Genomic DNA, 27,768 nt, shown 5'->3' on the forward strand with positions numbered 1-27,768 from the left:
TGTCTTTTTACAGAAAAAAAAAAGAATATATATATGTTTTGTTTTTTTCCTTAAGTATTTTGTACAAATGTACATTTATATATTTTGTACAAGTTGTAACCTAAAATTGCGAAGAATACCTTTAAATGAAGGATTTACAGTAGGTCCTGGGAGGAAAGGTATAATTTTTACCATTTCTATACAAATGACTAAAACATTTAAGTATTCTGTGGCACATTATAAAGTTCAAATGCCCATAGTTATACTACTCATAAATACATAATGGCCATGTAATTTTTAATAGATCAAAACGAAAGGATAGTATTTGTTAATAGATGACCTAAGTTGTAATGAAATAATGCATGGTAAGTTATACAATTTCCTAATTCAGGGTTTGGGTGGAAAAGTGTGGACTGTGAAGTGATCACTTTTTGACATTTTGGATCAGCCATCCTCTGTGCATAAAGTAACTACTATAAACTTTTAGTCATCTCGTCATCATGACTGAGCAACAAAAACATCAAAAGGAAGCGCATTACAGATCTCATAAATGTTGAAGTTGAGGTAGCGAGGATTATGGACATGGTAAAATGCTCCAGGAGCCTGGTTTTCAATGTGGCAAAGATGAAGAATAATGGAGAAGACCTCTTCAAGAAAGTAGGAAGTTGAAGCTTAATTTAAAGAGGGATCTCGAGTTCCTGTCTAACCTGGAGAGAAAAAGATCAAAGAGTATCCCCACCAAATCGATTAATCTCCTCGCTAATGACTTCTCCACGGCTGCTAGGATCCACACCACTTTATAACAGGGGTCATGAAGGCCCAGAGTCTCAATAATCCACGTTTTTTTGTTTTGTTTTTTGTTCAATGATTCGCTAATTATATAATTGCAATTATATCCATTAATCTTTTGACAAACAAAACGTACAAACTCCTCAAATCGAGGATCTACAAACTCATTCATCCTATAATAGGTGTAGAAAAAATAAATACATTATTTAGTCAATGGGTGACCTTAGTAACTAATATTTTAGGGTACACTACATGAGTGTGCCCGCACGTCATATTTTCTCTCTCTATCTCAAAAATTAAAGACAGGAAGAGCGGAATGTTGAAATTCAATTTTTGAAACCTTTTAATAATAAAGAAATAACTTCGATAGATGAAGCGAGGTGAGAACTATATTATTGAAGTAGGAGGAGATGGACTTCGAGTCGATCCGTGGACTGAGGATGAGATCGGAGGAGATCACATCACATTATGTAAAGAACTACGACTATTTCTACGATGTGATCTTCTCTGGCCTGTTTCCTCAGTCTATAGATCGAACCCGAGCCCTTCTTTTCCTCCTCCGTAAGAGAGAAACTCATAACCTTCTCCACATAATGAGACCTTTTATCTACTTTCACGATCCTTCAAAGCGTTAATTGTCCAAATATCTCGAAAAAGTCGAGGTCCCTCTCCTTTTAATCCAATGGCAATAATATATCTTGTGCTCCGCAAAGTGATTTCCTTAGTATTTAGGGATTGCGATAATTGAACTACAACCTTCCACTGTTACTGTCTCCAATTTCAAGATGGAAAGATAGAGTATAACGCCTGGGTAAACTAATAACAGTGTACCCGTATCTTATGTTGTATTAGCTCAATGGGTTTACCCCAGATGGCGTCAAAAAGAACGATTTTGTACTATACAACTTTGGGACCGTTTAGTTATAATTTGCCTCAGTGTTGTTTGAGCACTCGTCAAGGATGGATTTAAGCACTGTTTTGATTGCCCATGAGGGCAAGCATTAATGGAGTACTACACCCCATATTGGGCACGGTACAAGAAGCCTAAAAATGTCGAACTTTGACCAAAAAGTACCTTCTTTTTTTTTTCTAAACTAAAATGGGGTAATAGACTCTCAAAAATTAAATGAGATGCATGACCCTTTACCAAAGTTGGTTTTTTGATCGTCCCCAGAAGAAAATGTATTTCTGAGGGGAGAAAAACATATAAACTGGAAATATGCATACATACATGAGCCAATCTAATATTTTCTCTACTTTCACAAAAAAAAAAAAAAAAAAAAGCTCCAAGGCATGATCGAAGGCTGACTACAGCCTATACGAAATCATACTTCTAATACCGTATTCATATCCAACCTCATTTTTGAACTGGTTTCTTGAACGTCTGCATTTAAGTGTATGTGCTCACTCTTATATTATATATTAGTATATACGAACTAATAATAGTTAGAACAGGTATTTCTGAATAATATATATATATATATACAAAGATTGTGCACTCCTTAAACAGCAATACATATAATATATATATATATATATTAGTGTTGGATTCAAGCGCAACTCAAACTTTAAAAAAATATTAACTTCATAATGACAACAATTACAAATGAAATACCAATTTCTTTCAACTCGAATTATCCTCTAGAGTCTAAATATTCGAGAAAATAGGGTGGGGATTTTAAATCCGGGAAATTTAAGGATTATGTATATATCAATTATTTCCTCAAAATTTATTCAGTAATCTTTTACTCTTAAATGACGGGGTCTATAAGAGTGAAGTAAATAATTCAAACACAACACCTCCAGCTTCGACCACAGTCTCCAGCCATGGCCCTGAACCTGACATCGGCATGGATGAAGAACTCTTTTCCCATGTTGGGCATTGCTTCAAGAACGGAAGCCCGCAGCAAGGAGTCACGAGTAGTGTTGTATTGGTCCTTAATTATTCGCCCAGTCCGGTCCATTCTTAGGACAACTCCTATTGGTCTTCACTACTGTCGATCATTGGGACCCGTCCTTGTTATTTTTCATAAAGATATCGATGGTTTATTAAGCCAAATAAAGAGTTAAGAAATATATATATTAAGATTATTGCACATATCTTGCAAAAATTATATTTTTTTGCAAGTTATGCTAAATAATAGGAAGATAGCATATTTTTACTCAGTTTCATAATTTATTTTATAATATAACGGAATAATGAGAGAAAAAACCTCTCATTGACGTCACGAGAGATCGATTTTATATTCTCTAAAGACCGACATGTGAGACTTCACTGGACGGTTACCGTACTGAACTGGGCCGCGGACACTAGTCAACAATGCTGTGTCCGTTTATTGGACTTCCTCCAAGACGCCGCCCCACACATAGTAGTCCAAAGGGTTCAGATCCAGCAAGTTAGGAGCACATATTTCTTTCACTCAAAGCAATAAGGTCTTATAAATATTGGGTTTTTCCGAAATAAATCCGGTTACAATTACCGGTTCATTTAGAATCTTTGCATGTCACTGACTCTGGAAACACACATTTAAGTTCTCAAACATCATTATCTACAGTGTTACATATTTCTGCCGTGCACGGAAATACACAATAATGGCTGCACGAAGTTCGTTTAAGGAGGAATCTTAAGGATTTAGTATTTTAACTTACACAGTTTTATCAGTTGAATCTGATGGGCACACGTTCATACGTATAGATCTCAGGGTTGCTAAGACATTGAGGTCTTAACTTCTTTCGGATTTAAAATCCCCAGCCACTAATTTTGTCTACTGTAAGGGAAATTATAATGAAAAGAAGGAAAACAATAAATGGTTGTGATGCGACAGAGATGTTAATAATTATACATATTAATTAAATTTGTGCTTTGTTTATATGAAATCAACTTTTTAAAATACATATTTTGCCAACTTGTAAATAAATATTTGCTAAAATTAGGAGCTTAAAACCAATTTAATTGTTCAAATTAGATTTTATCAATTCAATGAACAAATATTTTTCTTTGTCGATCTCTTCAAACGACTCGTCTTCAATCATTTGAACTTGATAGTTATAATTCGAATACAACACTAATTTTGTAAGTATCGGGACTAATGTTGAGATTCGATCCGTGATCGAATTATTTTTTCGATTCGGTCTAATGCTACTTTTCTAGAGGGATTACGAGGGATATTTGGGTAGACACCGCGGTATCAGATAATGTACCAATTTTTATTTAATCTCAATTTATCACGTCGTAGCCTTTAATGTATGTCACAACCTTTCTCCTCCAAAGAATGCCTAAAATTAGTTGGTAATAATTATTTGGTCAATTCATCTCATCTTTTGATCATTACTGGGTTTGTTGAAAAAATTTGAAGGGGGCGCTCATTTCGTTCTCCGCAGGTTATACAGGAATTTATACGTAATAGGTAAATTATTAGATATAAAATTCAGTGCTTTTTTTTAAGTATTTTATTCTTTCTCACATACTTTTTGTTGCATACTTAATGTCTCCCAATGTTTCAACTATTGTTTGACAAAATTTCATTAATCTAATGGTTGTCAAAAAATCTAACTATACAATTAAAGAAACAGAGAAAATGAAGTAGAAGTTTCTTCCAAAAAGTTTTGATTACTCCGTTGCTCTCCAAAAAATATAGGAAATATTTGCACGACTAAAATCAGAAGAATAAGTGGAATCAAATAACGCTTTTTTGGAGTCGTTAATCAGTCCTAATAATTATTTATTCAATCATCCTTGTGAAACGTTAGCAGTTGCTGAACAATAGCTAATTCTTATTGAACTAATCAACGTTTAGGACACACTAATAAAGAAAAAAGAAGCAGCCACATCGACAGCTGATAATAAAATACACTCTGATTTCATGTGTTAGTGAACTAAGCCATGCTATGGGCGGATTTTCTTCCCCTTCCCAATAATTATAGGGGTTATAAGTATATGACGTCACACTACCACATTTGTTCACCATTTGGAAAAACACATGACGTCATTAACTATAAAATCGGTTTATACTGAATTTAAAACGATACTGATTTGTAGCGAATTCTTTTATGTGAGCAGTCCATAACGAAATAAGTTTGATTCAATCAAAATTCTTACGGTCTCGAGCCAGATTTTTCTGACCCAAACCCAACACTAATAGGTAGACACACATACCCTTAAATAATAGCTGAAAAGTTTGTATTAAGTATACGTACATAATATGTACTTTGCAAAAAAAAAAAAATGACATTTTAAAGAATTCAAATCTATGGTCATGATGATATCATATGAGCAACTAAATTGGAGACGGTCCAATAAGATTACTCCTTAGTCGAATCATATCCATTTTATTTATTTTATAAATATATTTTCAATGGCTTAAAATTTAGAAAATTAGGAAAATAAATCATGGAATTTCCGCTAGGTGAAATTATATCTATCAAGAAATATGCAATTTTGTTCATAGGGGAATTGTGTAGAGACACAAAGAGATTAACCTTTTTCGAGGAAGTCGAAGTACACTTAGGGAGAATAACTATTTCACAAGATGGTGCTAATATTTTGAGACATTCTTAAAAACTTAATAACTCGGCGTATACTACAACAATTTAATTATTTATCCACACTGCGGAGAGCCCCGAGTATTTTCTTTGTGTTTACGTTAAATTCAAAATATGAGAGTTGATTATCACGACGCAAAAACTAAAGTTATTGCAGACATTACAGACAAATATGGTTCAAAAGCAACTGTCTATTGTGTCAAGGATCACCTAGATACGGTTAAGGATCTCGGAGAAGCCCCCAGGAATAGTCGTCCAACATAATCTTTAAGTTCATGCCACCTGTCTTGTTCCAAACAGGGTACCGACAAGATCCAAAGGACTACCTACTGATTTTGCAGGGCAAGCTCTTCCTCTAGACAAGAGAGATCTACAGCGGATCTAGATTTGTCTTTCAACAGAATGGGCACCCCACCCACACTGCCATGATTGAGTGGAATGGTCGAGATAAGAAAAGAACTGGAAAAGAACTCTGACCCTCCCCAATCCTCAAATCTGAATCCTCTGGATTATAGTATCTGGTAGCAAGTAGAGTTCCAGGCCTGCAGAATTTCACACCAAAATGTTGAAGCTGTAAAGGTCCTGTACTATGTCAGAAACCTACATCAAAAGCACATGGAAGTCATTATTGCTGCGTAGGGTGGTCACATTCATTGATATTAATTATCATTAATATCAATATTATAAATGCTATTAATAATTTTTAAGAGCGCCCAAGAATATTCGTCAAAAACAAAAAATTGCAAATGCATAGCCCGTGTCTAGCTCCCAACGCGGTACCGGCTCAGTGCAAAGGAATATCAGAAGATTTTCTTGGACAAAGTCATCCCCTAGGCCAGAGAGATCTCAAGGGATCTGGATTTGTTCGAGAGAAGGAATTCTTTGTCTACGTGGCTAGGATTGTCCAAGAAAGGTTGGTATACAATTGTGCTTTCTGGGACAAGAGCACTTGCCTATATGTCATATCCGTAGACAACAACAGTCAAACAATGTAAATGATATACATATATTTATTTAAGAAAACATCATAACAATATGATAAAATATTCCATGAAGACCTAAAGAAAACAATAAATAACTTAAACAAACATGAAGAATGTGAACTGTTGCGACCTCAAATCAGACATATACACAAATTTAGAGGAAAAATTGTATACTAAGAGGGCCGTTTGAAAAGTCCGCGCAAAGTCTGAGAGATGACACTACTGGCGAAAGATTATGTTTAGTTCGTAGCATCTCTTGCAAAAACACACCCCTACTTACGGCTGAGTCAGATTTGAAACCCTAGAAGTCTCCATGATACCTACTACGTTCATCATGTAATTAAACTGTAATGGACCAAGGTAGATGCAAAAAGAAAAGACAAATAGTGCTTTACTTTCTGAGATGTAATCTCCTTCGGCCTCATCCCTCCGTCTACGAATCCGAGTCCCACTTCATAAGATACAAACTCACAAGTTCCTCCGCATAATGAGACGTTTCATTTAATTTCATGATCACCCAATGTGCTAATTGTCCGAATGCCTCGCAAAAAACCTCTCTCCTTCTACTCCTATAATTTATTCATCATTTTGTGAAGTTATTTCCCTATTTTTAAGGTACTGACTCTAACTTTGAGATCGACATATGACGTCCGATCCAACTTATACAATGTACCCAAAAGTGATGACAATTAAATGTAATTTAAACGATATTTAAAGGAGTTTGATAAGTTTTTGGGTACAGAAAATCCACGGTCACTAATCAAGGGCTACAAAATCTGAGCAATTTTATATACAGCTAGCTACATAAAGGGTCAAAATTAGTCATTAGTCACCTAAAGAAGTATGCAACATCTAGATAGATAGGCGTAAAAATCCTTATTTTTTCCACTTTCTTTTTGATCAAAACCTTTATGAAAATAAAAGAATCATGATAATATTTTGGTCTTAAAAAACACTTTAAGTACTCGTTTATTATTGACGACATTAAAAAAATAATAAATAGATCTTAATCACTACCATACAGACATTTTTCCTTGCCCTGAAGGAAGATCCATAATAAATAATATTAATAAAATATTGCTGCAATGGTTCTCCTTTTTAAAAAATAAGAATGTTCTTTCAGGAAAAATATGAAATTGAAGGTACCCATGAAGGAATTAACTCAATAATAATATGCTTTAAACAGGTAGAAATTGGAGCATTGATTGTTCAAAAGAATTAAGGTCATCACTAACATCTATTATTATAAGGAAACAGCACATCAATCAAATAGAGAATAAAGGAGAGGAGAAACAATAGCCCAAGAGTTAGGCTATATAATTCCTTTAATTGGCTAGATGGAGTTACACGGATTCAGTATGAGTATGACATTAATTATTACGAAAGATGGGTTCCGTCTAAGGAAAAACTATAACTAGGAATAGTAATCAAAAAAAAAAGGCTCTTTTTTAATTTATTTTTTGTGCAAAATCAGTCGTTAGGGGTAGGCGAATTCTCTCCTATCCTTTGTTAAATTGATTTAAAAATCAATATTAAAATAAAAATATATATGAATTGAAGTGTAATTATAATATTTCCTTTGTTCTAATCATATTTAAATGTAGAAGTTGATAGCAGTAATTCATTTTTCCCCTCCCCCCTTATAAAATGTCAAGTCATATAAGAAACACTTACCTGATGTTAAGAAGACACATATGAACAAATTGTGTCGCTCTCGCCTTCTCCTCGCGCACTTATACCAATCCTATCTCTCTTAGAAATATAATTACTCCACGGAACGTAGGAAATTGTCTTTGAATTTTATATATGGTGATGTAAATCGTTTGTATTTTTTAGCAGGCCCGTTCTGTGTGTTTTTTTTAAAATTGGCAATTTGAAGAATGAGTTGTTGTTTTTTTCCAGCTGTTGTTATTAGTATTGAACATCCTTTTCTACTATATTCAATGATATTTAAAACATAATTGAGCATTCTTGTTCAATCAGAGAGAACAACACTGAGGATTTATTGTGGAGGTATAATCGTATGTCCTTGTTGGACTCAGGGGTAGAATTGAGGATAGACCTCCGGGTAATTTTTGCCTATGTATGTACGTATATATTTATATCAGTAATTATCAATTTGATTTATTTCAAATATCACTTTTTATCATTCGCATCAAGTAGCATTCAATGCAAGTGTCAAGTCTTTTTATTTCCATAAAAGCCATTTGATGTAGTTTTATCAGGAGTTATTGGGCATTTGTTAAATCAAGATGCAGTCCATGACATCAGTGTAAATACTCCATAGCTGTTAATAAAATCCGTTTGTCGATTTCTTAGAAACACATGTTTGAATAGCTTATCTTGAATATTTATCTTTATATAGAAATAAAGTTTTTTTTTTTATGAAGACGATTAAAGCAGCTCTTCAATACTCACACTTTTTTTTTTTTTTTTTTTATCTATAAGGCAATCTCGTTAATTTCATTATTATTTAATTATGATTAGATTTAGATTCGAGTATTGTTTGAGCCCGAAAAGAACTCAACTTTACTCAAATTGAACATTACCGGATAATAACTCCTGTTCATCCGAAATATTTTTTGTACAATTTGACATTATTTGCACTCAAAGTCAAATTCTAGTATCACTGCTCCTCAAAAGGACAATAAAAAACTATTGACCCTCCTTACTTATTAAAAGAAGAGTTTACACTTCTTAAGACATGAAAAGCGATACTTATTTAAGACAGTTCGAAAACATCCAAGAGAACAACTCCTCATCTTTCCTTGCTATATTTAGAAACCCTATCAGTAATTGAAGGGTCCACATAATTCTTATCAACACTCTTGGGATAGAAAATGGAGTATTTATGAAACTCCTGAGTAATAAGGTCCAGAACTTTTCCCTACAACAACTTTGACTAAGCTCGTATGATATATATTAAACATAAAATAACTAATTATGTTCTCTTAAATTACAGTTTGTGTCGGAATTGCGACAAAAAGGTTTTCTTTCAAAATAACTTAGAGCTAGAATTTGAGGCTTAATCGGGAAAAATTAATAACATTCACGATATTCACACTGACTCTCTGTGAAGTTATAGAAATGTTTATTTCCACTTTAAAAAAAGCAGCATTAAATCCTTTGCCACCTGTACCGTGACACTTGTTAATAAATTATCAGTTTCAATCAGAAACAATATGTGATTATTTTCTGGAGTGACTAGATTTACCTTGTGAATGAAAAAAACATAATTATGGTCTAAACCTCCAAAATAAAGGATAGTGAAAAAATTACCGCCCCAATTTTTAATTTAATCCGACTGCCTTTATTTTAACACTCCCTCTGAAAAGACTGGAGTAAAATGTTTCATCCTACAAATTCATGCTTTTGACAGCTGTTTGTCTCTCAAAATAGTAAGAAAGTTCATCACACTGAACTTTCCCAAGACTACAGAGAAATTTGTCATCCCAGATTTGTTATTAAGACTCCCCCCTTCGAAAAGTCGTAATGCTAAAAAGCGAGTATTTGAACATGTTATTTCAAGCTCTCAAAGCTTGATAGAAGAATAATTAACTATTGCAGAGCCTAACAAAGTAGAACATCTTCGAGCTATATTGTTTGCGGCTACAGCAAGATGTTTATCCCTTTTTATCAAGATTTCTAACATTGGTTTAACTTCATGCTGTAGATCTAATAAGATATCATTCTTATTGTTCAGATAGAAGTTTAAAGTTCTTGCGTCAATTACTTCGCCATTTTAGAAAGTTTCAAAATGAATCAATTTCACATATTTAGTATATTGTAGTTGGAAATAATTTTTCCAATTGTTTTTAATTCCTTAATTAATTTCCCAATTTACTTCCTTTTCCATTTAAAAGCCCTGGGGATTTGTAGTAATCTTTTTGAATGATTTCTAAAAAGTATAGCTATATTTTAGTCGAGTAATTTTATTAATCATTATATGTCTCAAATATCATAATTTTCTTAGGGGGGATCACTTTTTTTTTTTTAGATATTTAATTATACACTAAAATGTGTATTTATAAATGTTATGTATGATATCTCTATAGAATGAATTAAGTTTATAAAATTCAAAATATTGTGCTGTATGAATAAATAAGGTGCGTAAACAAATTCGTCGACCGTAGAATATAAAATAAAGGGCTCCTCCAAATGGTGTTGCCCATTCAGACATTTCCCACCTGAAACCTACCCCCAAGACCACCATAATACTATATAAAATACCAGTAAGGCCACCTCACAGTCCCCTCCCCCAAAAAAAAAAGTTTTTTTTTTTTTTTTAATACGGCCTGGCCCAAAAATGGGATGATGCCTACTGCCATTATTTAAGCAACCATTAAGAGCCCTTCATTTACACTCCAAATGTTAGTATTGTTTTGATGTTGCCCTCCGGACACAAAGCAGCCCCAACTTTCTGGATATAAATTGAAGTGTTGGGAATTACCTTTGAAGGTAACTTATCTGATAGGGGCGGGGGGTTTCATCCCTTTTTGGACTCGGCAAATCCTGAAAACATCCGAACTTTTGAGGTATAAATGGAGGGGGGGAGGCCATTACGTTTGTTTATGTTGGGTATCTCTGGTTTATCTGGAGTGAAATGTCGTAGAAAATGTGTTTCATATTTTGAAATGTAATTTTTTCCGGTGAACGTTTTGTCCATTCGACATTTTGACCTACTGCCATAAATGAAGTTAAGAAATATATTTGGATTTTCTCCATTTCTGGATTTGTGTTTGAAATTGTTTTTAGGTTGAAGCATCGCATATATAAAAAAGCAATGAAATTATAAAACTAGTTTTCATATCTCGAACAAAATGTACTCCCCAAATTCCGAGTTATCCGACTTCTACAAAGTGTTTAGTTAATTAGTGATATTTTTAACCTTTTATTCATGTACCATTTAAGAAAACACATGTCCCCCTCCATATGAGCCACACACACACACAAAAAAAACATCCAGTAATTATTGCATTCATATATATATACATAGAATCAGTAATTTAATTTGCAATCTTAATTATTGAATGTGTCACAATAAACAGAATTGAGAAAAAGCTATAATACACATTTTTTATATATGTACATTCATAGAAAAATGCATCATATATTAAGACTTAAATAAATTCCAAAAAAAATTAACGTGGGGGCAATGAAATACACATTGTTTGAAAGAACAGTTTTGAGACCTTCCTTTTTAAGTAATACAAATTTTTGTAAACAAAGTTAATAATATATTGATATCGTCAAAGAACCATAGGCTTCTTGATTAGCTCCACGTAAAAGTTCCTGTTTGTGAGGTAGTCAGGATTGTGGAAGGGAACAGGTTCACTGTTTTGAAGATCATGGAAGGAGGCGTTTGAAGCTAATGACAACTATAAACGGAAGCCAAGAAGTTGGAACCAAAACATGAGGCTATCAGAGGAGTTCATGAGTGCCTTGGGGTACAGTATTGAGGCAAATCCTTTAACCTTGATGTGCAAGCTCGCAAAAAAAGCAAAATGTTAGTGAAGGGACGATCAGGAATGCAGTGAAAGACATGGGTATCAAGAACTGCTCAAAACGCCAGCTCCTAACGGCAATTATAAAGGCCTCAAGATAGATCAAGCCTAAAAGACTTGTGTAGCAAGGATTTAGCAACTATTTGGACCTGAACATTGTGGCTTCCTTCTTAGCCAGATATCAGCCCACTTGACTAATGGAATTTGGAGTGCATTGAGGTCAAGACCTGTGCAATCCCCCACAAAAATACTGTTGAGCTGAGTACATCATCAGTGGGCAAGGCCTTCAAACATTCTGTAGAGGCTGCAATTTGAAGGAACACTAAAGAGTTTTTTCTCTAGTGAATAAAGGATTGACAACCCTATGTATACTATCACAGGTAAAACAAATTGTAACAAGATTGAGAGCCCTTTCCTTAAGACATTAATTAAAATGTATTATTAGGTATATATGTAAAATTTCGAAAGATTCATTGATGTATAGATACAACGCCTCATATTTTCTCACATTGAAATTGTTATAGTAAAAATGAACAAAAAAATGAAAATTCAAATATTAGATTACACGATCATATACCTATGTGTAATAATCCAAATTTGATGAAATTACAATATAAATCGATGTACATACATGATGATATCCATACATACAATATCAAATCTTTTTAACAGAATAGATATTATCATTCACAAAAATGCAAGCTTTCCTTACATTTACGAATTAGTATCAATTTCTATCAAAAAAAAATCTTATTACCCCATTCGGTGTACAGCAAATTACACTTTAATTAGTCAAAGTTGATCTGTAACATATAAAAAACTATAAAGGGCACTTTGTAGAGCGCGTAACCTCCGCCTAAAATCAAATTGAGTTATGATAATCGATTTTCTTCAAAAAATTGAAATTGTAGATGTTTTCATTTCCTGTTAAACCCCTAAACTCTGACATATATATATTGAACTTTGACCTCTTAAAATTTAAATGTATCTTACTGGTATCCTATATAATCTTCGTATATAGATTGATCAAAATTGATCAGTACCTTTTGCTGCAGTACTGATCACAAAAAAACATACCCTTATGTCATCTTTGTTGGTAGAGGTAATTATTGTCCAAGTCTATCACAAAATTATTCTAATTAACCTTTCAGTATGACGCAAATTGGACTTAAATTATTCGAAATTGATCGGCACAATAAACGAATAAGAAAGTGATATATTCTAGCGTTTTGATGCCATTGTGACATTTTTTTTCTAAGAAATACTACTTGAAGTGGGAATGAGCACAGGAAGCCGCACTAAAACATTAAGTGGGCCGCAATTTGGCATCCTTGTTTTTAAATATAGTTCAAATTTTCAAATTTGTCTATAAAATATTGGCATTGATTTTGGATTATATTTTTATTCTTACACGAATTACTTATCGTTCATTTATAGTAACAAAGACTATTCTTGTAACCCCTTGTAGTATACCACAAATCGTACTCAACATAGCCAAAATTAATCCATCAGAATAAAAAAATGACAAATTGATAGATTTTATGTATTTGAAAGGAGTCATATCGGGGTCAATGTACGTCTCATAAATACAATAAAGGTTTTAAACTATAACTAAAATTCTTGGGTATCTACACTAATCCCACAAATTTGAATAATAAGCCTATAATTGACTCAAATATGTCCCATAAAATATTGGGCAGTTTGACAACATATATCAAGTAAAAAAATTCATTTTTATTTTTGTATAAGATTATTTTTATGCTTTCCACCACATGTTTTTAATTATTACCTTTTGTATATAGAAATATATATAAAACATTTAATTATTTCCCAGTTATAATATATTCTAAATTTTTGAGAGAGGAGAAAACAGTTGTTTTTTACACATATTATTAATTTTTCGAGTCGCTTATCAATAGGCTTTGGGCATCCTATTTATCTCTTTCTTTATCGTTAACAGAGAAATAGCCCTTTTTGCATATATATTTAGGGTTATATTTATTGCCAGGGAGTTGGATACAAAAAAAATAAAGAATTTTTTCCCATGAAAAAATAATTTAATAACTTGTCAAATAATGATGTTACTTTTGACAAAACGATCTATTTGTTTCAATAGACAACATAAGTTTATTTAAAGATGTATTACACACGTAGAACTACGTGATTTTGTTCCTCCATATTAAATGATTAATATATATGTACGGACAAAGTGATAAACACTTATTACAAGTTATTTTTCCCATGCTTTACCTATGAGAAGGAATGACTTAAAAAGAAAAAGACTTGATGAAAAAAAAAAAAAAGTATAGTAGCCACTTATGTTGTATGGGTATCTTGGACCACCAAGAACTGCGTTCCAGTTCAGCCCTTCTGCTATATCTATAAGTTATTATTCAGTTGTATCTAAGTGCAGGTCTGAACCGAAGAGACTAAGACCCACACAACTCTAGTAAAGGCGCAGTAGAAGAATATGAATTCACTTATGTACTTATTAGTGTTGGGTGTCGGTGAGTTTGGAAATCATAGACCGGTCTGAGATGCTTTTCATTTTTTGTTCGGCCAAACTAATTCGGTCCAACAATAAGCTCGGTCTGGTTCGGTTTCATATAAAAATTTGGTCTAGATCGGTCCAAAGGAAAGATTTAGTCTAGTTATATCCAAAAAAATCAGTCTATACTGATTTTAAAGATAAATTGTTTATAACATGACATCATATGTATTTGCAAGTACAATGACGTCTCCCGAAGTTTCAATAGAGATAGCTCGGATTAATTTTGATCCCGTTGTCCCTATTATAAATACAGTATTTGTTCTAGAAAAAAATCACCTAAGACCGAGTCTCATCACTAGTATTTATCTTTTTAATAAGTTATGAACCTGTCCATATTTATTCCATCTTATTTATTCAGTCTGAGAACTGGTTCTCATAGTCCTTAGGGCCCATCTTTAGGACTTTTAGTACTGGAACTGATTCATTGATTTTAAAAAGAAAAAATAAAGATGAGTGACTTCATTCAGAAGAAAACTATTCAAGTTTAGGACTGATGTGTCCAGGACTGAACCGGACAGAAACTGAGCTAGGCTAAACAACTGTATTCAAGTTATAAAATAAGTCTTATAGCAATTCAATTTCAGTCATGAATTATATTAAATAGTTATTTGAATGAACAGCAAAAATCCGTAAAACAAAGCTTGAAATTGGAGATTTTAGCAGGGTTAGCAACATTTTTATCACAACAATGATCTTTGTTCAAGTAGCCTTTAAATTCGACACCACAATATACCTCATTCTACTTCTTAAAAGTCTTAAATCATTTGAAGGTGTAACAAAACTACGAATTTTATACAATTTCTGCACTAGATGTGTCCAGTGTATATATAAGGCTCTGATACAAAAGCAATTAATAAACTGTTTTCCTTGATAAATGATCAGTGATCATAGAACAATATACAAAGAAATTAATCCCTGTATTGCTCGCTAAAGTTTAAATGATATCGATTATTGTGTAAACTTGACATGAGAGGTTTTTTTTTTTTTTGTAAATTTGATCTTAAGAGTGCTTACTTGTGCGACAGTCCTGTACAGGCAAATTGTTCTGCCGGACAGGTTAATAGTGTATATATACTACTGCAACGGAGAAATGGTCTCAATTATTGTCAGGTTCGTTTTTATTTATTCAGCCTAGTCAAGTCTTAGGCCCGATCCTTCGGACTATCAGCACTACAACTGATTAAAACTAGAAAAAATTAACTTGAAGTATGGCATCAAGGACCCAACTTTATAGGTTTTAGGTCTTAACTATACCTAACATAGACGTAACTAGAGGGGACTCCAGTGCTCAGTCTTAAATAAAAAGTAAAACATCAGTAGGTACATGGAAAATTAAGTTTGTTGACACAGTTGTGTTATCGTATAATAATAGATTTATGCTTTATTGTAACAAACTTACATTCACAGCACCTATTTCCTGCATAGGACTCACGCTCATGCGTTAAGCACAACGTTTCAAACTGTAGAACAGATGATTCTTTTAGTAGGTCAGGTATTTTTTTAAAAGGACTGCTAAGAGGTTTTACTCCACGAATTTGCAACGATATTTGAGACAAAATTGTGGTCCGAGCCCCCCACATAAATTAAATCGTTTTGAAATCATAGGGCAACTTTTTTATCCACAGTCTTTTGACGGACTTTCAGCCCATAAAATTTATATGGGTTCTACATCGATAAAGCACACTAAGCTTCACATGATGTCAACGTACAAATGTTCATAACATGGAAACACAAAAAACGTCATAGCCAATTCATTCACAAAATTCGTATGAACAGAATTCTTCTTTGGGACCGATGTTTTTGTGGTAGTGATGATTTGTACCGTGTTTGTCGATGTGAAAAGTCAGATTCAAACTTCTTTGTACCGTGGTATAGGACATTTTAATTTAAGGAATACAGATAGTGCAAGAAGCTTAAATACCTCAAATCAAAGTCAAATTTTTTTTTTTGTATATTTACCCTGCAGAAAAGACTTTTGTACGATGAAAAAAACCAAGAAAAACACGCAAACACGGGACTCCCTAATCTATATTTGTAGGAAAATGATCAAAAGAGAAAAGGGGTAAGGGAGGGAAAAACGAGAAATTTTTTTATAAATGAATCATATTTATTTTCTTGTCATATGATATAAAGCCATATAAAGTCATTTTGAAAGACATACATCGAAGAAAAAAAGAAGAAAATTAATTGATGACTTCAATGGAGAAGAATATTTTGTAACTTCCATATAATAATAGATATAATTATTCTTTTTTTTAAACAGGTTCATTAGACATAATATGTGACAAGACACAAAATTATTAATTTGCGCATTATTATACAAAAAAATCCCTCGTGACATGACTCATCCCTCCTCATTTTCTAAATCTAACGACCATAACATCATTAATCTAAAAGTCGGCCATCTTGTCTAAGAAACTAAGCAACTCTATTTTAACTGAATATAAATAGGGGTGAATGAGTCCCAATATAGGGAAGTTCTGTCTCATTCTAGATCCTAAAAACGCGTCCGACGTCTTAGGTAGTATACAGGGATGGATAGAATTATCTGAACATATTTATAATTGTTTGTTATTTTTAATTCTAGGTTGTTTATCTTGCTAAGATCTAACTTGAACATGAAAGTACTTATGTTTTTATACATAATCTGCTCAGTTTCACCATGAAGTAGCAAGAGATCAAATAGAGCCAAGGCCATCAAGAATGACCTTCGCTTTAAGTCCTACTAGAGGAAAAGGGGTCGCCTTCTGACCATTAAGATAAAGGACATCAGTTTAAAAAGAGTAATAAAGACCTGCTCAACCTTTTTGTGCCGTATACAGTTGGTGATCATAGTGAATGATATAACAGATAAATGTTCAATTGAAATTTAATATGTACTAAATTTTGTCTTAAAATGCCATCTACTATTATTTAAAGTTTCTTGAAAATAGTGTCCAGATATTTCTGCTCACCCCTGTACATTTTCTCCAGAACATTATTATCATACATACAATAACGTCAGTGACGTCAAATTCAATTTATCTTATCTACTTTAAATATGTAAACAACAGAAGGGATAATACATAATTTAATTAATCCTTAATTGAGAATAATAGCAAACTATAATCATGCCTGTTCCTTTAGGTATAACATTGAAAAGTACTTTTAACTGAACAAATTGAATTGGTTAACTGAGTGATTCCAAACCTTGTGAATGCTCGACCACATGTTTAATATATTACATATAAAATCTCTTCCAGAGCCCTTGACGATGTACCGTAGATCCCTTGTTGGGAACCACTGCGTTCAAAAATCAAGGGGATTGATTGTAGTCTGTGTATAAATAATGGGTTGTGTAGCGAAGGCATGGAATAAGTTTTGATAGGACTGATAAAAGGGATACTATCGGACCGATTTTAAGCTTCATATTTAGGATAGATACAACCCTAACTAAAAAATTGTATTGCTAAGCCATAGAATTGTAGATGCATGGCAGTCTATGGGCGTTATTTCCCCCCCCCCTTTTGCCACTCCATAAGTATAAATCCTTCTTCTCATATATACACACAGGGCTCGAGAGACATGCTAGCCCATCTCTGTCAAAAAAACTAATCAGCATAGCACAGGGTGGCCTTGTATCTAGCCCGTTTGTCTACTTAATACCGTACCTTAAATACCACATATGCATAGGCAATTTTGGGTTCAAATCATGAGTTATACCTGGTGTCAACTTCTCAAACGTCGTTTAGATATTGAATACGATAATTATGGATGTTCTTTAAGTAAAATATATTTTTTAAAGACAAATTTCGCAATATTTCCCTTCCTGTATCTTTCAGAAATGTGTTTTTTTAACAAAGCTGAAGTTTTAAGGAGGTAATACTCTGTAAATGTCAATTCCAGAACAAAAAGATCTGTTTTACATATTCTGTAAAGTTCCTTGTTTCTGATTGGACAAAACAATATTTTATAAGGGTTTCCCTTCCAATCCAAGAGAATCAAATACCTCCATCTATATATATATATCAATTTCATAGGTAGTTTCTAGGGATATTTCAATGAATACGCTCGTATTTTTAAGTCTTTAAATAGTTAGGTATGAATAAATTCTTAATAAAATACAAACCCTCAGTCCCCAAGATTTTTTACCCTATTGTAAAACAAAAGTAACTCTTTACTAGTGTAAAAATTATCCAATATTTGTGGTATTCTAGCCTAGTAAATTTTTCAAATGGCTAGTAACAAAAGAAAATGACTAGCCTTGTTGGCCAGTGGCTAATTTGAGCTACCATGAAGTTCTGTATATATGTACTTCTTACACTTACAGTTCTTAATGCTTAATTTGTATTTAGATACATTTGTAGTTAGTAACTCTTTGGGAAAATACATATCAAACGATATCCGTGATAACTTAAAATAAGTTTTCTTTTTAAAAAGTTTGTCAAAAATAATTGATAATATTAAAATGTGTAATTAAAAGAAAATATAAAACAACCAATATTTGCTGATATTTGTAGTTTAGCATTTAAAAAATGTTAAACACAAAATATTCGGGAACTATTTTAATCTGATATCGTATATAATAAAAGTAAAAATGACCCCTTTTGTATAAGGAAAACCCCGTCTTTATTCCAGGTATCCAGTGTTCCATTCCTAAACATTCAAGAGTGTAGTCATTTTTAAAACCATCGTTACTTTTATTTAATCTTATAATCTCTCCTCTATAAAGAAACATATGGTCCTAAATCAGTTGATAGTAATTTGTCAATTTTTCCAGTTTATGGAATTATTATTTTATGATAATTGTTCAAAGCCTAACGACAAGAGCGAATTCACCGGATCGAAACAGCGATAAATGAAGAGAGGGGGAGAAGAATGGACAACTGACAACGAAATACAGTGTAGAATTAAGTGTTTGTCAGGTACATTACATGAAGTTTCCTTTAATAAATGTATTAGTAACATGTTGTAACTTTAGGCTTGGCACAACATCTGTGGCGTTAGAGAAAATTATTTATATACATCATAATTCAAGGCTATCTTGGGCGATAATAGTTGATATTCTTACTCGATAAAATGTACAAATGTCCAAAACATCTCGACTTGTACAGGTTTTTTTGTTCTTTTTGGATAGATTAGGGGACATAGAAGAAAGGGATAATTAGACAAAAATATCTTATTCTTTCAATTGTAATATTAAATTTGTATCTACTATATGGAAATAAGATTATAAAGCGATGTAATAACCTATTTTTAATACATTTTATGGTCAGATATATAATAAAACAAGGCAAAAGATTGATTGATTTTTGATTGACAGTAAGTTACTCTTCACTATTTCCGTTCATATTTATGAAAAATGGGTTTTTATTTCTATAAAACTGGGTTTTAGGTATGAAAAAGGCTGACGACGACATCAACAATGCTGCTAACGTCGCATGACAATTATAAATAAAAAAGACTTATAAACAGCACTTGAGGAGAAAGAACTCTTTTGTCCAATCTGCAATAAAAAAAAATAATAATAGACATGAACCCCTTGATACATAAATCACGCCTCTTCCCTCATCATCATACAATCGTTCAACCAACCATGATAATCAAACAAAACAAATGCTTGGGGAGTCTATTATGAGGGCAATTAAGAATGAATTACAATACACATATGCTAAATTAAGAGCAATTGAAAGAAGACAAAAATCCGTTAAAGTGTCGTTTATTCATGAACACACACGAATCTGGACAAATCACGGTTCAATACGTTTTTAATTTTTTTATTCTTGAATAGTGTAAGGGGTAGTACTACCGAAGTACAACAAAAGAAAAAAGAAAAAAAAGATTAAAAATTAGTGAATCCATTAATCAGGAGCGTACGTACTTCCGCTGTTTAAGACTTCTAATTGACAATTTTTCAAGTTAGAATTTGATGGATTGAGTAGTATTTACACATTGTTGAAACAACAATAACTGACTTTATGTAAGTGTGATTAATAAGCATTTATGGTGTGAGCGTGTTTGAATGACGTCAGCATTGTGCACCTAAACACCTACCTATACAAAGAAGTTGTATAACACTAAAAACCCGTATACATGTTAAAAATATGGTATAAAACCGTTAGACAATCTATGTAGATATTTTAGACAAAAACTAACTATTACAATCCAAATAATGTGATACTTTTCTTGTCCCTAATCGATCCATAATCAAAATTAAATACAGAAATACAACCATTTTATAGGGATTTTCAGTACATATAGAGAGAGAGAGTTGAGGGCAAAATTGTCGTAACTCAAAAATACAAATACTAGCCTTATTACCTATACATAGGTCATAGTATAATTATAAAATTTAAGGTGAATACTTAAAAATAAAAAAAGAGAGAGGCATTAGACTATTTAGATGAATTTCTCATATCCATTGTATTGTAAAAATTGGACAAATCCATTCTTCATAATTAAAGAATGGAGTTTCCAATCATAATTTTGTAAATTAAATATGTCAGTTACGACAATTTGCCTCTCGTTCCACAATATTACTTTGATTATATTCAAATATCACTCTTTATCATTGACATCATGGAGTATTTAATTGAGGTGTCAAGTATTTTTTTATTAATAAAGCCATTTGACAGAATTTAATTAAGATTTATTGAAAATGTGCTCATTTTATATAGTAAGAATATCAACTTTGAGCCCAAAAGGATGATTGAATTATGATACAATGACGTAAGTTAAAACGCTCTATTATGGAAACACAAGTAGGTTTAAACAAAATACAGAACGTATTATAAATTGGTTGCAAATTAATTGAGTAGTAGAAAATTACGAATATAAAAAATTTATCTCCCACATTTAAATGACATTTTTTTTTTTACTTTTAATATATTCATCAGTCAAATAATATGTATAGAAAAAGAAAAGTCGGATAGTTCGAAATTGAGAAACGAATTGCTCGATTTTGTTTAAGTTATAATAATAAAAACTACTGACAATTGTATTTTTCTTTTGTTTTCAATAATATATTTTATAAATAAACATTTCAATGCTTTTAATCTCGATGTGTTGTCGTTTATAAATAGGCAGATATAGTTAATTATATTCAATTAATATTAATAAATAATTTCATTAATCCTTAGGAGACACACGTTCAATTACACTTAGGACAACGTTACCTTTATTGTATCACACAACCTTTCATACGAAATGAAACTGAGTAATTAAGGCCCAAAATCACTTATTTAATTGTTTGGAACAATTCTTCCCAGGATTTTAGTAAAAATTTCAATAAAAAAAATTAACTTTTCCTGAACAACTGTAGCTTTTGCAAAAAAAAATCTAAGATTTTATATTTATTTTATTATTTTTCAAGAAATTTAATATTTGATATATGTTTTTTTAAATTTAATGAGTTATTTTAAAAAATTATTTATGAAATCTGCCTGAAAACGTTGATGTATACAAAATATTTAAGTCATGTCCATTTTATTTCCATCAAATCCGTGTTTTTTTTTTTTTTTTTTTGCTACTTTTTTTTTTTAATATAAAAGTACAATATTATCTGTAGCCATAATTGGCAGTTATATGTAAGTATTTGTATATTATCAAGTGAATGACCCCTAAGCAAAAATAATACCAAGACCCATTTTTTTTATGATTTGGAGAACAATTAACAGTAATTAAAAAAAAAAAAAAAGAATATATATATATATAAGAATTCACTCAATACATAGTTAGTAACAAAAAAAAGAAAAACAAGATGCCTCTTTGAATAAGTTCATCCTAGTTGACAGTCGTAACATATTAGCTTTAGTAAAATTTTAATGGATTTTTAATTATTTTTTTCCCCCAGCAATTTTTATCTCCTTTGCAATCAAAACAGTGCTTACATGACCGTGGTGGGACTCGATGATTTCCATTATCTTATCCACATTTTTGACAATGTGTCTTCCAGAGCGTGCTGCATCATTGACATCAATATTGTAGGAAAAGAACTGGCTAAACTAAAATACCGCATAATTAGTGGTTACAGTATCAGGTACGAACAACACTATTCCCATTTTCAGCCGCCGGGCCGGCATTTCACCTCTTATTCAAAGAAAAACTATCAAATAGCGCCTATTTTCTCCTGTCTTGTTACAATCTTTGACTATCGCTCAAACAATACTGAGTCAAACAATCACGAATATCGTGGTTTTAGTACGATATCGTATCTTTCTAACACCATCTGCGTAAAACACTAATATATAACTAGATATAAATTGCTAAAGCTATCTATTAATAAAGATGTGTGTGTCTCAGTTCTATTTAATCATTAATGTAGCCGCCTTTAACGGCAATGATGGCTTCCAGGGGCGTGGTAGAATGTATTCATCTGCCATGGTGTCGTAGTGATGGCTGATAATGGTTTGAGGGCCTCGGTGTTTGAATCACGGATACTGCAGGCCATCTCCTCGACATGCACCCAAAAGGTGAAGTCAAGGGGGTTAGCATCCGGGCTTTAGGGGGGAAACTCAAAAGACTCTTACGATGGAGTAGATTGGTTCCTTTCATTGCTGATGTCAAAAGTAGCCCCTTCACCCTCACTAGGCTCTTTCCAATCACTTTTTTGATAGCTTTCTGTACAATATGGTGTGAAACCCAGATATTTTTTGCATAGGCCCTCATGGACTTCAGGGGTTTTCTTTTAACTTCTCCAGGTCCAGTTTGGCCTGTTTGACAGAACCCTCCTTCCTCACAAATGTTTCGAACTTGGGAAGGCGTAAACAGTAGTTCTGGAGACTGCTTGGAGTGGGCGAATAGAAATTTGTCAATCCCATTCAAGTGGCATTCTCTCGACTTGTATGTAAGCTAAAGAGCTAAGGTTTGTTTTGTTTTGTAACTAATTGTTTGTGCTCTAATATTTAAAAATATGAATTAATTTCAATTTCTCAACCGTCATTAATTATTGAATTAGTAAGTGTTCAAATTTCAATGGACTACCCGGAACACCTCTTATTATGTTCCTATGAGTCAAATATTGTAGTTGTAGTATTTTGTTTATCTGTTAAAAAGGAGTGCGCACAGAGTTGCTAATAATTTTAGCAAGATCTTTTTGTTAAACTATCTCTTCAACTGGGGGGTTACATTTTGCTATGTTGTTCATTTCAACAAAAGCCTTAACGGTCCCGTCTAGGGTTCCCAGAACGAAACCCAAATATTGGATTAGACCTAACAATAAATCAGCAAGAAATAATATATCATTATACAAAAACCATTGACGATAATACTTTTGGGGATTTTGTTTCGTACAAAGATTCGCCAATATCTACAACACTTAGCGACTGCACCCAAAAAAAATAACAAAAAAGATCGTTGTCTTTTTGTATTTCATACAAAAAATATAGGTGCGTTATAAATCATCACAGGTCACCCTGTATTACTTTTTTCCCGTTTTTTTTTACTGCTTGGAGGTATATAGATATTTTTATTTTTTTTCTTAGACTTTGCATGTAAGAAATTAAGGAGAAAAAGTTCGTTCGTTTGTTCATTTTTGTTTCCGTCACACTTTTAACATATAAAAAACAATCAGACAATATTTAGCAATTACTATATATATATACATATATTAGGGCGGTTTGTTTTTCAACTTTTTTCCAATTTCAGTTAAGGCCGGTTCAGCTTAGTTGGTATTTTGTAAGGGGAAAAAATATGCTAAACTTCATTTTCCTACCATGTCATCTTTAGGTTGCACATCCCGTTCAAAGTTTGAAAGGAGACAAAAGGTCTTTACTTCGTCAATTAAGATTCAAATAGAATTGATCCTTATTTTACATTAATTAATGATGATTGACATTATTCTTACCTATAAAAAATAAGTATTAAGTTTTTTTTTCTAAAGCTACCCTTTGGAGCAAAAGGATAGAGTAACATAAAATCGTTTCTTTTCAGAAAATGTACAAAAAAGAAGGATGCGCGCTATACGCGGATCATCAAATTTTCCTAACTTTTTTTGCTCAATAAAACAATTTTATATAAAAAAAATATTTTAATACTTTCTATAGATTAGAAAAATGTCTATCAAAACTATTCTATGCAAAATAACAAAAAAGGTATTCGTAGTATTTATATTCACTAATAAAAGAGTCTTTGCCTTTTTTCATACTATGATATACGAGCTGTGTGACCTAAAAATGAACTTGTAGGACAATGTCATTTTCAGTAGGTAATTTTTAGACCATATGACAACTTTTCCGCACCAATTGTAATCAAAATTCGAAAAAAGTTAAAAATCAAACCTCTCTAACATATATATTTTTTAAAGACTGTTGTTCTACTTATTATAGTACTGCAGAAAAAGAAGAAAAACATTAATTATTATCCCCCAATAAACAAAATCCCATTTTGACAAGAAACAAATAAAATATCATATGATAATGGATCATTGTAAGCTGCTGTCCAAAGGGGAGGGGGGTTCGTTTCTCTTGCTATAAACATGGATATTTTATAAAAATATTTGAATAGTACGTCCATGAAAGGAGTATCATGCAATGGACTAAAAGTATACAAAGTCAAAATTTTATCTGTACATAATGAGATATGTGTACTCATAAAAACAATTTTGAACAATTTATTCATATATAAGTACATATGTACATACAGGCAAATATTTCACTGACATTTGTGAGTCAAATATAACCTATTTATTCAAATTTGTGGGATGAATTAGGATACCCAAAACTTGTATCTATAGTTTAGAACCTTGGTTTGATTGAAGAGACTTATATTGACCCCGATATGTTCTTTAAAATAAAATTCATCAATTTCTCATTATTTTATTGTGACTACATTTTAGTACAAAGTGCTATTCACTCAAAGGGCTTACTAGAATAATTTATTATAAAATAATTGTCGATCATTAAATCAATGTGTAGAAAAATATCCACTCTCTTTCTATAATCTTTTTTTTTTTTTAAACATTACAGCTTGCATTTTTTCAGGACGGAGAACATGCTACAAAATATTCATCACATTTGACATAATACGTCTTATTTATAGGAAAATTGAGAATGAAACGTTTGGTGAAGTCATATATATTTAAACAATATATATATTAGTATTTTTTTTTGGTCTGAAAATCATATAACGGTCGGTCTAAGAGCAACATGATGTATGTAAGACCCAGCCTATTCACTGCTAGACCCGTCTCGTTGTAAAATAAGACCTTAAACAGAAAAAAACCACGTTTTAAATTTCCATCTACTATTTTAAATTAGATCCACGGCTTTAGAGCGTGGTTTGTACTGAAATATCCGGGGGGGGGGGATCACTTTAGACGGAACAGAAAATGAAATTGGGTCTTGGATTAAGGTTGGACACTAATGGAAACTGCATTACTTGCTACACTATCACTCTGAGATCCACGATGTGTCTTTTACACTTACCACAAGTGCAGATTTGATCATACATGTAGTGGATTTTTTCAGATTATTGAATGGAAGGCATGCTCGTATAAGGTGTAATAGGAAATGGATCATTTAAAACAATTTTTTACTGGTTTTTTTTTTATTATTTTCTTTTGGGACACCTCAAAAGAAAGGAAATCCCAAGAAGAGGAGGGGAGTTGCTTTATATATATATATATATATAATACTTAATGATAGTATTGTCAGCAGTGAAATGTTCCTCCTAACATAACTTGTTAACGTCAATAGGATTCTTTCCTTGAAGTCTATACTTTTTGCTACTTGTTGGAAACTTGAATTCCATACAGCAGTGATTGGATTTGAAACCCTTTCCCTCAAAATGAAGGATTCCTTCGTAACCACCTATAAACCTAGCAAGTATTCGGGCCCAATACTTTGAAGTAAATACTTGCAGATTTTAAAATGGATTATATACTAGTCTTTACCTATAAAAACCCCTCCATTTGATTATGAGTGACATAATAACGAATACTTTGATGGTGTACAAAGGAAATAATCATTTTGAAAAATGACAAGTGTATCATCCATGTTTTTTTGTCTGTTTGAAGAGCTGATTTATTTTCATGCCTGGGGGGGTCATTCGACCAGGAGTGGGAGATAAAGAGGACGGACAAGAGACTTGTACCATAAATTAAAAATATAAACTAAGAGAACCCACCTATTATGACATAGGCAGCTAGCATTAAAGCAACGCTCATTCAAACGGTTATTTAAATATAATGTAAGGTACTAAGGAAGTACATGAGAGAGAAACATAGAGAATAGATATATTAAAATGATGAGTGATAATCTTACATCCTAAATGAGATCAAATGCCGAAAAGAACGAAGTTTTCTTCACCCCTGATGACGACTTATGTTATCCTTATTATTGGAATAAGACTGTTGAGGGATTCCATTGCTTGCTTGCTGAATAGGTGGAAGAAGGTTAGGAAGAACGGTGAACAGAACGCACGGGATTTAAGAGTCTCTATGTAGATTATAGAATAAGAAGTCCCTCAAATAAATAAAAATTTCTTCAACAAAATATTAAATAACTTTTTATAATTTCGACATTAATTTTATATTAATATATATATCGTTAAAAAGTCACAGAACCTATTCGTGTACACAGGCCATGATCTGTTGAAGCACTACTACCCACATAGTAAGTAACTACTACTACTACTACTAATGATTACACACACACATATACAGAGAGTCACCATCATGTTCATGTACTTCTTCTCTTTTTTTTTTCTTAGAAACTACTACTACTACTACAGTATGTCCAGAAGACGGCAACGAAGAAATAGGCTGGCTAGGCAGGGAGGACATCCTTCTATCTCTTCTACAACTACTACGACTATGCGTGTTTCTTATAATAAAAAAAAGCAGGCGCGCGCACACACCTTACCCCCTCTTCTCTTTTGCATACATACAAGCGCGCGCGTTCATGTCGATGCAGACGCGCTTACTACTATTACACTAGTACAAGCAGGTTACTTTAAATCTTTTTTTGAATTTGTTTACTTATGTACATACATATTATTTGGTATAACAATTTTATCATTATTTTGTTAATATCATCATCACCGTCCTACCTACTCCGCCTTCCCAATTTATTTTATGAAATTATATTATTTAGTACTCACGCCTTTTTCTTCTTTCATTCGTTTTTATTTCCTTTTGCTTCTCCTCCCGCATGACGTCATTTGCTAATTTTTTTTAAATTCCCCGCGGTTTTTTTCTTCATGCACTCTGTTCAAATTACACACCATCATGAGAGCTCGATTGTAGGTAGTGTTGCTCAGAGTCAACAGGTGCGTTCTTCTACTCTACAGAGTAATTATTAGTATTACAATGGAGGGTTAGCTCTGGTAGACTCATGGGAATTAAACGTGCAATCTGTTCAACTGTAATTAATAATTATTAAGCTAGAACACGGATTGTGTATAGGTTAGGTCGAATATAATTTAATATTAAAAAAAAAAGAAG

The 27,768-nt window shown here is 32.3% G+C and overlaps 1 protein-coding gene across 1 annotated transcript in view; it reads right to left on the reverse strand.

Annotated features, from left to right (window-relative positions):
• Window positions 1–27,020, reverse strand: part of LOC121130124 (uncharacterized) — a 48,806-nt gene extending 21,786 nt beyond the window's left edge. The window contains exon 1 of the mRNA XM_040725847.2: window positions 26,588–27,020. The gene's annotated coding sequence lies outside the window, so the exon portion shown is untranslated. The remainder of the gene's footprint in view (window positions 1–26,587) is intronic.
• Window positions 27,021–27,768: the final 748 nt, after the last annotated feature.

Source organism: Lepeophtheirus salmonis, chromosome Z, assembly GCF_016086655.4.
Source record: "Lepeophtheirus salmonis chromosome Z, UVic_Lsal_1.4, whole genome shotgun sequence".
In the NCBI taxonomy this organism is placed as follows: Eukaryota; Metazoa; Arthropoda; class Copepoda; order Siphonostomatoida; family Caligidae; genus Lepeophtheirus; species Lepeophtheirus salmonis.